This window comes from Phalangium opilio, unplaced genomic scaffold, assembly GCF_054372755.1.
Source record: "Phalangium opilio isolate 3A_F unplaced genomic scaffold, DU_Popi_V2 ptg000487l_1, whole genome shotgun sequence".
In the NCBI taxonomy this organism is placed as follows: Eukaryota; Metazoa; Arthropoda; class Arachnida; order Opiliones; family Phalangiidae; genus Phalangium; species Phalangium opilio.
In genome coordinates, this window is record NW_028324237.1 from 1,617,509 (window position 1) to 1,631,813 (window position 14,305).

A 14,305-nucleotide genomic window follows, 5' to 3' on the forward strand; every position below is an offset into this window, starting at 1 on the left:
TATTTTCATTACCTTGGTGATAAAACTTCATGTATTGCATCACATCTTTCATAATTTTTTTTTGTGAATCGTACTGAGGCCAATGCGGTATTGGAATCTCATTGAATGCATAGATTCTCCTGTTAACAATGCGGTATTTTTCAGACATTAAGCGTTGAAAATTGGTTAAAAATACAATAATGAAATGAACATACCAGTTGCAAGAAACGAAGAGTTAAGGCTAGCCTTTCTTCTGGGGAAATTGAATCTCTAAACAAGGTTTCCTGCTTTTGAATTCTTATTTTTATGCCGTTTAAAATGTAATTAAAGGTCTCTGGAGACATCCGAAGATAGCCCCTATATTCTTCCCGATCCTCAAGCCTTAGCTCATTCACCAAACAGTGGTAGGCTCCCCTATCGTTTCTTCTTGTATCCATTTTCTCACCCACATTCTTCTCTTGTTTCGTGTTTTCTTTCTTTCCTGGTTTTGTATTATAGCAATTCCCAATAACGCTATAGTTCTTTTTCTATTATAATCCATGTTTGCGTACTAGCTTGCGTTTTACGAATAGCGCGACTATCGTCATATAAGCAGTCGCTTTTAGTACAGATATAGCTCACCTCAGTTCAATTCAGTTTTTAGCCACATCGTAGTATACGATGAGGCTCTTAGTTTGACCCGAGCCGTCGTCCGTAGTAGTAGTAGTAGTGGCCGGGGTTGTCGCTTCGTCATCGTTAGATTTTAGCTAAAAAGGAACTTTATATTACCACAACCCACCAATAGGGGTAACTGGGCTCGATTAAAGATTTAATTTTAATTAAAATTTTTTCATGTCGCAGCCGGGAACCAAACCCGGATCGCTCACGCAGTAGACAGACATTCTACTACTGAGCCATAGAGACTTGATGGAAACTCCTAGTTTTTATCCTTAAGTTTTATCTCTAAAATGTCGGAGTGATGTGGGGTGGGGTACCTCTTAATCTGTGGGGTCGGATACTTTTGAATTTTTATCTGTGGGGTCGGATACTTATGAATTTAAATGTTTGGGGTTTTTATTTTTATTTCCTTTTTATTTATGTGCTAATTAAATAGATAACGATTTTCCCCGTTTCCTACCGCGCTCCCCATGTATTTCTTTCTCTTTCGGTAGCTATCGCCATCTATGTTATGTTTGACTGGAACGTTTTGGCGGTTAATTCAAATGTGGGTTTAGATAGAGCTAACATAGTGTTAAATGAGCGTTGTGCGTTTGATCATTTTAGCATTGCTAAAGGTAATTCGAGGGGATAATCACTAAAATAGGTAATCACTATAACTAAACTTTCTCTTTCAAAAGTTTTCTGGGCATAAGTCCTTGTTAGAAATTTATAAGATGCGATAAGTGTGCATCGGCATAAGTCTATGTTGTATACTCGTCGAGGGGATTATCACTAAAAACTATCTGTTCTTCGATTCGCCGGAATATTAGAATTACAGCATAAGTAAATTTATACGGTTATAATTTAATCACTGTTTAGAGTAGGGAATCGAGGGGCTATTCACTCTGATTTTATGCACGGTAAATCATTTAAGCATTGAAAAAGAAAGCGCTATTCACTCATTGGGGTAAGGTATAGAGGGGTTATCCACTCGTTAGGGTAGGGTATAGAGGGGCTATTCACTCGTACGATATGGGTACTATTACGAGCCCTTGGGCCGTCTTGTTTTTATAATACTTGAATAAGAAAGAGTTGAGAATGTTGAAACCGAAACATATCTAATTAGAATAGAGCAGCTTTAGTTCAAAGCTCTCCTTAAAAATCCGCAAAGAATGTCAATTTTAATATTTGTTTGGTAATAATGACTTTTGGTATTCGTGTTTAGCTCAAAAACTTGCTAAACCCAATTAGAGTCAGAGCTTCCTATCCATTTAAAAATGTAGTTTGGTCTAAAAGCTAGTTATAGCTATTGTCTTCGTCGTGAGTTCCCAAAGTTTCCTGTTATTCTGTCAAAATCGACGCTATATATTATAGACTTATTAGTTTAGTTAGGTCCCAAAGCAGGTTATATCTTTTTATTCTCCGTCACGAATTCCCATTACGACCCCTCCCTGCTACAACTACCCCCTGAAGCTTAATAACAACACTCACAATGATTCTGTTGAAGTTCTAGAACGCGAAAATCTATGGTTGCTACTCTTAGATCAACTAATGTATCTTCTTACATATTGCCCGTATTGGGTTCAATATAGCATATTTTATTTCTATACAGGGTTGAAACCTCGGCCGGTGGTCAGTTTCATTATTTCCCCTGATAAATGAGATGATAATTGCCGTCAGACTTGAGATTTTGCACCAGACTAAAAACGGATAACATCACGATGATAAGTAACAAAGATGAGCGAACGGAAATGTGAATGACATCTTTGTAAAACTGTAATAAATCATGTTTATGGTAAGATAAATGCAATTTGCAAAAATCTAAACGTCCTGTCTTCGATACTTTGATGGAAAAGTGCTAAATATTGCTAAATTACATGACTAACAATTAATACAGTTAAGGGTGAAATGTGCTAATAAGTTCATATTAATATTGAACAAATTGGGAGACCAAAATAAACCTCTTCGAGCCGAGACGAGGGCTATCATTTTCAATAAAAATATTACTTTTTAAACAGAGGTCAATCAGCCAATGAGAAAAACCAGAAATAAATATCAAAAATTTGGCGACATTTTGCCAAGTGCTTTTGAAAAGATTACAGTGTCAAATCTTTTACTACATAACCACAATAATTCCTTTAAAGGCTCACTCTAAACCGTGAAGAACTTCTAAAAAATGACACGAAAGAAGGCCAATTTGGTACCTTAATTCATAGAACAAATCGTAACAACACCTATGGAAACATAAAGTATTAATATCCATATTATTTAGTGGGGTTTAAGATTGCGTTTACGCTATATATAAATGTAGTAAAGCGGATTAAAAACTTAACACCTTTGAAATATTAATATCGAAAGATGTTCGTGGAATATTGATATGAGACAGAGCTTTATAGCTACACAACTGCTAAAAGATCGTAATGCCGAAACATATTTAAAATATTTTCATTTAGAATTCTGCAAAAAGAAATTGTTTTCGTTTTGTAAGAGATCTTTTCATCCTACTCGCTTTATATTAACTTTGATACGCTTATAGTGTTCGATTCAGATGCAATCTTCATTACTCGTTCTATATTAACTCTCACTTGTGTCACTTTAAAGAGAGAAGTTTATCTAAAATAATTAAATAAATATAGCTGATATTAATTATTTTTATAGTCAGTACTTTACATTAACTATTGTTAAGTCGATTTAAGAAACTTTATTCCTAAAATAATTTTAAACATAGCTACTTTTAACGTTTGACTTCTAGGGAACACCTATTTCAGAACTTTTTTAAATTTAGGGTATATAAGGCGATTGATTCACATCAAGGAATAAGAAAATGTGCAATTACGTGAACCTTTGGTGGAAGACCTGCTATTGTGAGGCTAGACGTGTCTCATAACCCTAGCCGCTCGCGCCGTTCATCTTAAGACTAACGATGATGGTGTAGTAGATGGTTGCAGATTGGTGTCTATGTGGTATAGACGAAAGACCAGTTGATGGTGGTGTTAGAAGCCAATGTTACAGATTTGTGTCTATGTGGTATAGACGAAAGATAAGTAGATGGTGGTGTTAGAAGCCAATGTTACATATAGTATAGACGACAGACCAGTAGATGGTGGTTGTTAGCAGCCAATAAGGATAGATTGGTGTATATGTGATATATGCAAAAGACTAGTGCATGGTTTGTTGTTATAAGCCAATAAATACTGAGGGTAATGAGTGAAAGAATTGGCGGTTAGTCAGCAGATGATGGTGTAATGGATAGCAATGAAGTTAAGTTTTCGGAATTTCTGTGTACTGCGAACGCTGGCCGGAAATTGCGAACACTTTTGCTCCGATTTGCCAACTGTGAAAGCAGTGACAGACACACACTCAGGCAAGTCCATTGTAATACCTATCCTTGACGTCATCGTCACTCGGAGAGGTAAAAATTATGTTACTAATTATAAATTAAGTAATTATTTATTTTCCCACAAATACATTTAGTAATTATTTATTTTCCCACAAATACATTTAGTAATTATTTATTTTCCCACAAATACATTTAGTAATTATTTAATTTCCAACAAATACATTTAGTAATTATTTGATTTTCCACAAATACATTTAGTAATCATTTATTTTCCCACAAATACGTTTAGTAAAGTTTTATTTTTCATTTATTTCTTAGAATACATCAATAAATATGTATGTAGTATTTTAAATATTCTTTCGCGTATTTTCGTTTTAAGAGTCATCGCGTTTTTACAAAAATATTATTAATTCCAATATTCTAAGTAATTTTAGTAGTATATACTATTAACTTTGGATTTCCTAATTGGAACGCACTAGCACAAGATCATGCTTATTTTTAAAAATTTAGAAAAAGACTAGGCCTAGTTTCATTCGCTGACAGAATTTGTTTACGGTTACAATTATTGCAAGAACTTCTATTTTGTTTGAAATAGTACTTTGGTTAGTTGAGTCGTTGTCAAAGATTGCGTTAGCTATTTACACGTCATTATAGTTACTTTAGCTTATGGTCATTTCCAAGTGTCACTTATTTAAATAAACTTGGTTTCATCCTCGAACAACAACAAGAAATAAAATAACTTAGTATCACCAAAAGTGGATGAGGGGAAAGTTTGAAAGTGGCCAAAAGTCGCGAGGCATCAGAGTTTCGCCATGATTGGCCGTTGAATCGGCGTAGCTATATTAGGCTTATTCACTCCCTAAAGTAGGCCTTGTGCTAGTTCGCGGTTACAGTCGTCTGCTATTGTGTATGCTAAAGCTTCCTCAAATGTTTTATTTTGCATGTTTGACTTAACAATGAAGACGACACCAATGCTTCGTGCAAATCTAGTCTGAACCGACTCTTAGTGATGTGTTTGTTCAGATCAGCATCGTTTTAAATCAGTTTCCGGTTTAAAGTTCTGTTACAAGGGGTTTCATTTCTACAATCTTCGTTTCATCCTAGTGATGTTCAGTGGCTCTCGAAACTGGAATCCTGTCAGTATCTCGACGGTGAAGACGAAAAAAGCGACTCCAAGCATTGCCGCCCACAATCGGAACTTGGCTTCAATGTCCTTGAACCCGAGTACGTGGACTTCATTCTCAGCCGTCAAATGTTGAGCTTCCAACTCGACGTGAAAGTCTCTCTCGAACAAGTGGTCAAATGCTGTGATTTGGCTGGTTTCCAAGAGAGACCGCAATCTGCAATCATGAAATGGTGAGACAATTTAATTTTTCAATTCAGTAACTAAAATCAGGTTGCAATATTTGTCCGCGTGATTAATGCTGACTTTTTTTGATAGTATCAAGGTACACAAGACACTTTTGGCCGGGACTTGAAAAATGATATTCTCCATAATTGCAAGTGACACAATGAAGAGTAGACAATAATCATGGATAAAAAATGCGCGTGAGGAATTTCTTTTAACTCTACAGGATAGGCAACTCCCTATCTCCGACGACAGCTTATTCTGTATATACTCTGTTACACCATCGAGTGTTAGCACGCGTAAAGCTAGGCCTCTATGTAACGTGGCTTTGCGTGTGCTGACGAGTGACCAAAAAACTTGAGGATCTTCAGGATTTACAATATCCTTGAGTTTTTTAGCTCGAGTGCACGGGCCTCCAGGACTTAGTTTCAAATAGGTGTAGTAGGCGGTAGGCAATTTCAAACGTATTTGAAACTAAGGCCTAGAGGTCCGTGCACTCGAGCTAAAAAAATTCGCGTATATTTTAAAACCTGAAGATCCTGAAATTTTTCGTCTCTTGACAGCACGTACAAAGCTACGTTACATGGAGACCTAGCTTTACGCGTGCTGACATCCGATGCTGTAACAGAGTATATACAGAATAAGCTGTCGTTAAATATAGGGAGTTGCCTATCCTATAGCGTGAATAAAAAATTCCTCACGCGCATTCTTTATCCATGCGATAATTATGCCGATTTCGATTAAATTACTCGAGTCATTAAGTAAATTCGCGTGGATTTCACGGCCTTTTAGCGATATGAACATTTAACAAAAGCCGTAATTTTAAGCCTGTTTCGTGATTTGCACGCTTCTCATTTGAACTTTGTTGACAGCGGATTACCTAACGAGCAATTGATTGATTTAGCGGTGTCAAATTTAATCGGTGCTATGAAAATGGTCTATGGCCTGGGATCAATCGGCAGTTGGAAGTGGAACTGCTAGAAATTGCCATTATACTACGCATCGGTTCCACGAGCAATAACGTAACGCGATTCGGAACTCCTGAATTCGCCATTATGTGCTCGAGAGTAGTTGTATAATAATTAGCAGCTATCCAGCGTTTTAAGTCAATGTACGTGATTGCCAGTAATGGTATAGAATTATTGAAGAAGACCCGAACTAACTACGTTTCGTGTTAAAGATCATCGTCAATGTGCGAAGGAGAAACATGAAAACGCAGGCTATTCTTGCATTAAGAAAGTTAACGAACCTTTGGTTGATGTACTTTAGAGCTTTCGGATTCATTGTTTCATTACGAACTGGGAGCAAAAGCAGTTGTTCCAAGTACTTGGCCGAACCAAGATGAAGATGCAATAGTTTCAGCTTTGTCTCATCGAGGTGCATTAACAAGACCAACTGTAAAATAGGTAAATCTCCAAACCATATTTTCTTTCCTGACTGTAAGTCTCCCGATTCAATGCTTTTTGCTCGCTGATGCCAGAGAGTTTTCATGTCATCGTCAGTCTGAGGGGATTGAAATTTTATTAATGGACTTTGGAAATGAGATTAAATATTTAAAAATATCAACCGATTGTTTAACAGTGTCTTCTATAGTTTCAGAAATGATAACTTTGACGTCGGGTACTTTCAATAAATCCGGAATTCCGTTAATGTTTTCTTTCCTCTGAGATGAGAAATTGGCTTTCAAGACTCCGTTGAACAAATTGACGAAAACCACTACTATCAAGAGATAAACTCCCACGCTGAAGCGAATCGTCAGTGACGAAGGAATGTTGAAGCCTTCACCAACACAAACCAATAGAAAAAATGATTGGTTGAAGGCACTTTTCATTTACTTCACTGTACTGGACTTGTGGGTGTGTCTGTGTCCAAGGGGAGCGCGTTCGCGGATTGCAAATCAAAGCAAACGTGTTTGAAATTTCTGGACCGCATTCATACTTCAGGGAAATTCGAAAAAGTTTAATTTCACTACCTTGGCTATTGCGCGTTTAATAGTAGCTTTAAAGTATTAAGGACGGATTTTTTAGAACTCGGCATTACTCTACATTGTCAACGTCTTGTTATCTTTATCCATACTCGAAAGTTGTTCTCGGAACTTGCTTTTTAAATCTTATTATATCCACAACTTTGTTTATAAATAATCGTTAATCGACTCTGGAGACTCTACCTTTTCCCAAAATAGCTCCGAAATAAAGAAATTGTTTCTGAACAACGAAGGACATCATTGATCCTGGAATTCCCTTGACTCGCTTGTGTACGATGTCAATCATCGTTAAGACTCCCATGACGCAAAGCAACCCGGTCCAAATCTGGAAAAGTGTTTTCAGAGAAGCAACGATTATGAATTACTTTGCGAAAAATAGATGGCTCTCAAGCAAAAGGCCTAACCTTATCATCACCGCCTCTAACAACAGAGACCTTGGATACGCTTCACATACTTAAAGATATACACGAAGACCCAATTCTACATATTTTATATACACTCCATTCTACATCATTATTTTGAAAGAAAGATTTTACACGAACTGCAGATAATTTGGAACTGAAGGAAAATATTTGCCCGAATTGTAATCTGATTGGTTGGAGTAGTTTGACATTTCGTAACTCTAATTTTTACGTTACGTTTGGTCATAGCTTACATGAAGGGAACGATTTCAATATCGCGGTGTAATCATGTTACACCGAATGTCTGATAACACTTTAGGTAATATTCGATTGGGGTACATTAAGGTCTTTAAACGCCTAGCTAGAAAGGTGTTTTCGTCAACCCAACATCCACAGACAAACCACAAACATACACACTCGCAGATCGTAAACAGCAACCCAGCCTTCACACAAACGCAAACAAAAGCCCCAATGTCCTTTTTTATCGAAATTCTTTGTTTTATAGCCCTAGCTAGATGGCGCCATATAACGTAGAGTTGAGTAGAGAACATTATTACACTTGCAGAGCCAGTAGGCTACGAGTAACTATGTCGGGAACATTGTCTAAACCATTCGTGTAACTATATCATTATTTGTATTAAAGCATTTGAAGTTAAGATGTACAACGAGTTTAGTTATTTATACTTTGCTTAATCGGTATCTAGCCACACTTGTTCATGGCGTACCTCGGCCACAAACACACACAAACACACCCACATCAGCGCAAAGCAAGGTCCGGTTACATAACCACACCTATCAAAATTTACCTGTAAGTTAGCGATTAAAAATATGGAATAACAAAAATTACCATATGTTATTTTAAACTACATCACACTTATTACCGTGGTAATTTGCGTAATGCACCGGTGAATTACCATTGTAAACTTGACGGTAATTACTCGCATATCTATACTTACACCAATGGAAATAGTTTTTAAATCGTCGAAGGCTCCAACTGGAGAAGCGTTGAACGTCATATTTTTGACAGACAGTTATCTTTGATGGACGTACATGAATGGCACTGTCAATGTTGACAACTTACTATCTCGCATTGAAAGTTCGTAACTGATTGGCATTGCTGTCAAGTCCGCATTCTGGAAATTTGTATGTGAAAAAGAGTTTGTATGGGAGCCTAACTAATATAAAAGAACGTAAAAGCACTCAAGGACCGTCTCTCGGTCGAACATTTCAGAGCAAGAAAGATCAATTCTCTGGCAGTTTTTGGGGTCAGTGTTTTGGGGCGAGTGTTTCCCAGAGTGCTCTAGTGCAGTCGGTGGAACTCGCTTTTAAGTTCTCTCTTCAACCCTTCAAGCCCTTTTTAAAGCTTAATCGATCAACGAAGTGAGAACATAATTTTTTAATTCCGGCATAAGTACAATATTTGAGCGCTAAGTTTTTAGTCAAGGCGTTAGCGCATTATGGAAGGTAATGCTCGCTCAAAGAAGATACACGCCCGAGGAATGGAAAGTGTAGCTTCCTCTAGTGTAAATTTTTGTCTGGCCCCTCCTAGTACGCTCCAAAGGCGGGCTCGGTTGACCGAGGTATTTCCGGCTACATTGAAATTGCATAGACCGGAAGTTCCTTGGTCAACCCAACCCCCAGACATACCTTCCATTCCTGGAGCGTATATTTTCTTTGGCTCGCTGCAATCTCGATATCGATAGCGCGCTCTGGTTACATTTTATCGTAGCATTTGCCAGAAGTTAAAGACAGACTGCGCAGAACGAGTTGCGCCAATTTTCAAATTTTCCTCTCCTGTGTGGAATAGATCTGCTTGGCAACTTGAATGGTACACAATGAAACCGAGGGTGGGGCATTTATTTCAAACTTACGGCTAAAATGTTTCATTTATAGTTACATACCAAATCGGCAGGGCCGTATGAGTCTTTATATTTCACGTGTATGTACCTTAAAATATAAACTCAATTAGGAAAGCGTCTTTTATAACACCAAGAGCAAAACCAAGCAGGAGTACCAAACTATGAACCTTGAACAAATTTAATCGAAAATTAAGTTTGCTAAGGGTGGTTTTAGAATCCATAAAATTAATCCAACTTTTTGGAGAGAAAGATTAAATTTTCCCATAGAGATAACGTTGAAATTTATTTCCAAGTGAGGACAAGAAGGAATTTATATAAGAAGGCCTAATATAACGTGCGGTGCGCGCCTGATAGTCGACAATCCCCATTTCAAGGGTGGGGGAGGGTGGAAACGGAGACGGGACTTAATATTTTATCTTATTCTATGTTTTCCAAAATCTATCTATTTTACCTTTTTGTTAAGCCTTGGTTTGGTTTTTGGAACTCACGACTTCATAAGTGTAGTACACTTAATTTGATTTAGAAATAATTATAGAAAGAACCATTTTCACGTAGAGACACATATTCAAAATCTATCAAGTTAGGTTCATCTATTTTACCTTTTTGTTAAGCCTTGGTTTGGTTTCTGGAACTCACGACTTCATAAGTGTAGTACTCTTAATTTGATTTAGAAATAATTATAGAAACAACCATTTTCACGTAGAGACACATATTCAAAATCTATCAAGTTAGGTTCAAAACCTTTAACTAACTTGTTCATGGCAATTAAAAACAACTGTCGTACCGTTTCAGAACCGCGGGCAGCCTCCGTTTTCTGTTTTCTTTGCTAGAGGTTTGTTTTTTCTCTAGTCGCAATACGTCATTTGCGTCTGTATGACCTATCCCCAAGGGATCCAATAGGAAAGGGGTGGGGTTTACTTGTCCACTAACACCGGCGTAAGAGTAGAAGCGCAAAATATCTCGCGACTTAGGTCTTCTTATATAAATCTCTTCTTGGTGAGGATAAAATAGACACCTTTATGAATACAAGTCACGAAAATACAATTTCCGTATTAGCCACGTGTGTTTCAGGGTAGGGAGGGCGTGTTAGTTTCGTATGTGCTAATGTAGCACATTATTCGTGTTTTTTTCTTTCGCTAAGGTAATATTCCAGATTACCCAACATTTTGGGGTACTTTAAGTTCTTACCACGCCTAGCTAAAAACGTCTTCTCGTCTATCCATCATCCACACACAAACCACAAACATACACACTCGCAGATCATAATCTGAAATGTCTTTCACACTCGTAGCTAAAAACTGATTACAACAACCGATTAATGGGTCAACGACAACTATAATAAATAACAGCAACATGGTCTTTATAAATTAATAAAAAATGTCTTTGTAGACAAAGACGGGAAAAAGCATGAGATAAGTATAGAAAATTAATTGCCTGAAGCTTCAGATATTAAATTTTTACTTTTGAACACATGATTATTAAACATCAATTATAAGGGGGATAAAATTGATAGAAAAATGGTAATAGCTGATAAAGTAAAAACCGTATCAAAAAAAAAGTTCGTTAATTTGAAAGTTTTCGAAGTTTCCAAAATTTACGTAATGTAAATCTCTCAAAAGATCACGATCAATCTACAGATATTTTCGACACAAATATTTACATCACATTCACACTGCCTATGTTACTTTCCGCTTCGCAATATTTCCCATTTAAAACAAAATTAAACTCATAAATCTTAATTCTTTAAGATATGCGAGTATTTGAACCTTCTTAAAGACCATGTCAGTCGAAAGTAAAACCAGGAGTTCATAATAACCCCCCTTCGGGGGGAAGTATGAAACTGGCCATAGAGCTAATGGTAAAAATCGCGAACAACAAGATTCTGTCGTTGCGCATAGAATGGATTAGCCTGTTTATAGACATACAACCTTACAGTATATCGTAGTGGTATCTATGCTCCTTGGTTTTCGTTCCAAAACTTCCGTTGGCTGGTACCTCCGTCGAAAAGAAAAATGGCGATATGGTGGACGTAGAAACACGTTGCAATTCTTATATTAAAGATACTGGGAATAAATTTGTCCAAACCGTTTTAATTTAACCACGGAATTCTCACTCACACATATCACAACAAAACATCATTGACGATCGTTTAAATGTTTTGTAGAAAACTAGAAACCCCGACTAAAAGCCAACTTCTTAGCCAAGGCTTAATTTACACCATTCCGACAGAAGCAGACGTGAGCCATTTTCGCTCCCAAAATCACAAGATAAAAATAGTGCTAAACCAGAAGTGTGTAAGTTAATGCGCGTGGGCGCTAAAAATGGGGTAACTATTTCTTTGGGAGTTAAGCGGTGTATGAATCCGCTGAGCTTTACGGCGAAACTTTGTTGTTACGGGCTTTTTAACCAGTTTCGTTGTTCGGGCTATTATGAACTCCTGGTAAAACGTAGTATTCTTGAAGATATCTTTTTCTAGAGCTAAAATACTAGGGTAAATAATGTTCTAAAATATTTTCGCAAATGGAATTTTGTTGAAAAAACTAAGATAAGAATTTTTTAATATAATTAATTAGTTCTTATCGATAATATAGTTTCAGTAACTGTAATCAGTAATGTAGCTTAACTACATGTAATCGGTAATCCAGTTTAATAACCTGTAATCGGTAATCTAACATAATTACCTGTAATTGGTAATCTAACATAATTACCTGTAATCGGTAATCTAACATAATTACCTGTAATCGGTAATATAGCTTAATTACATGTAATCGGTAATCTAGCTTAATTACCTGTGATCGGTAATCTATCTTAATTACGATAAGACTTCACACTGACTTTAATGTAAAAGGGAGGTTTTTTAATTATTTCTCTATTGTATTGTTTTGAAAAATTCTACTGAACTACAGTTCAGGCCCTCAATATGTGGTTAAAATTTCATTTTATAAAATGTAAAATTGCTAAGGCTTGTTTTCATTTCCATAAACATTTTAAGACACTTTGACGAAAAACAAGAAATTTTTCAATAGAAATAACTTGGGAAAATATTTTACAAATAACCATTTTGTGAAAGCCGTTATGCAATATTATATTATTATTAATAAGAAGGGGGCTCGCGCCCTACCACCGATGCCATAGGCATATTGTGCGCCCTCGTATTCAGGCCTTGAATAGACCCGTAGCCACAGCGTAGCAAAGAATTCGCTCCACCGTAATAGAGGAGACCCGCGAGGGTTCCACAGTGTGCAACTTATTGTATTTCTTGTATTTGATGTATTTCTGTTGTGACTTGGTTTAAAACTTAATAATTTTGTTAATTTTGTACGTAAAAAAAGAAAAAGAAAAAAACTTGATCGAGGTCCCTTTGGGAGGGGGAGAGATCGCTGGCGCCAAGATTCCGCGATAGGAGCCACCGCGTTCCTCCGGAATGCACACCTTGGCACTAGAGGTGAAGACAAGTTGGGAAAACCAAAATATTACCTCTCCGAGTCAAGAGGTCTACTACTACAAACTTATTTACCTAGATATGGAATTATTTCTCTTTTTTGAAGTAAAAATTTTCGAAATATTGAAGCAGTATTCCAAGCATAGCGAATAATACAGTAAAGCAGACGACATTTTACATCCAATAAGGATAAATCTTGGACACATGGATATCAGTCAATGGGGAAAAGATCAGGAAATGAAGTCTGCGCTTCAGCTGTTTACCGTATATTCTGATAGCTACATTCACAACTCTGATCCGTTGATGCCTCTTCATTTCAGACACGAAAATCAAAGCCCAAAGTTTACTTCACCTCAGGCCTCAATTATTTACTCTTCGTTTCACTAAGCCTAAAACGGATGATACTTATTTTACCCGCCGGAGTCTAGGTCTTAGTTTTCTTCATGAAATCGCTAAACCAAGGATTATTCTATATACAGATGTAGTATAGCTTAAGTAATATATAAACAGCCATTTCAAATAACAATATTAAAAAAAATCTTTGGAATATCAAAATGAAACAGAGCTTTAAAGCTACAAAAGTACTAAATGCATCATAATTACGAAAAATACTTCCACATATTCACTTTATATTATGGAAAAAGGGAATATTAAGGTTCTGTATGATTTCTTAACACATCAACACAAGGCTAACTGCTAACGCGACGCACTAGTGTAACAATGGACGGACACACACAGACAAAAACATAGACTGCTTTTTAACTCTTTCCGTATTAATTTTGAGTTGAGAAACAAGATTATCTTTAATATTTAAATAAATATAATTATTTTTAATTATTTTAATCTTCAATAATTAACATTAATAATAGTTAAATCGTTTAAAATAAAGTTATACCTATTATCATCTCAAACTTTGCTAATATTGACGTTTAACGTGAAGGTTACCCCTCTTGCCCGCTTTCTTCAAATTTTGGGGTATATATACGATTCGTTTCCATTATAATAGTAAGGAAAAAGCGCAATTGCGAAAACCTTTGGTGGCGATCCCACCTTAGGGAGGCTAGACGTTTCTCGTAACCCTAGCTGATCGCCGCGTATATCCTAAAACCAAACGATGATAATGGAGTAGATGCCAATGAGACAGATTGGTGTCTATGTGGAATAGACGGAAGACCAGTAGATGGTGGTGTTTAGAAGCCAGAATGTACAGACTGGCGTCCAAGTGGAATGGACGAAGACCAGAAGATGGTGGTGATTAGAAGCCAGTATGTACAGACTGGTGTCCATGTGGGATGGACGAAGGTCAAAAGATG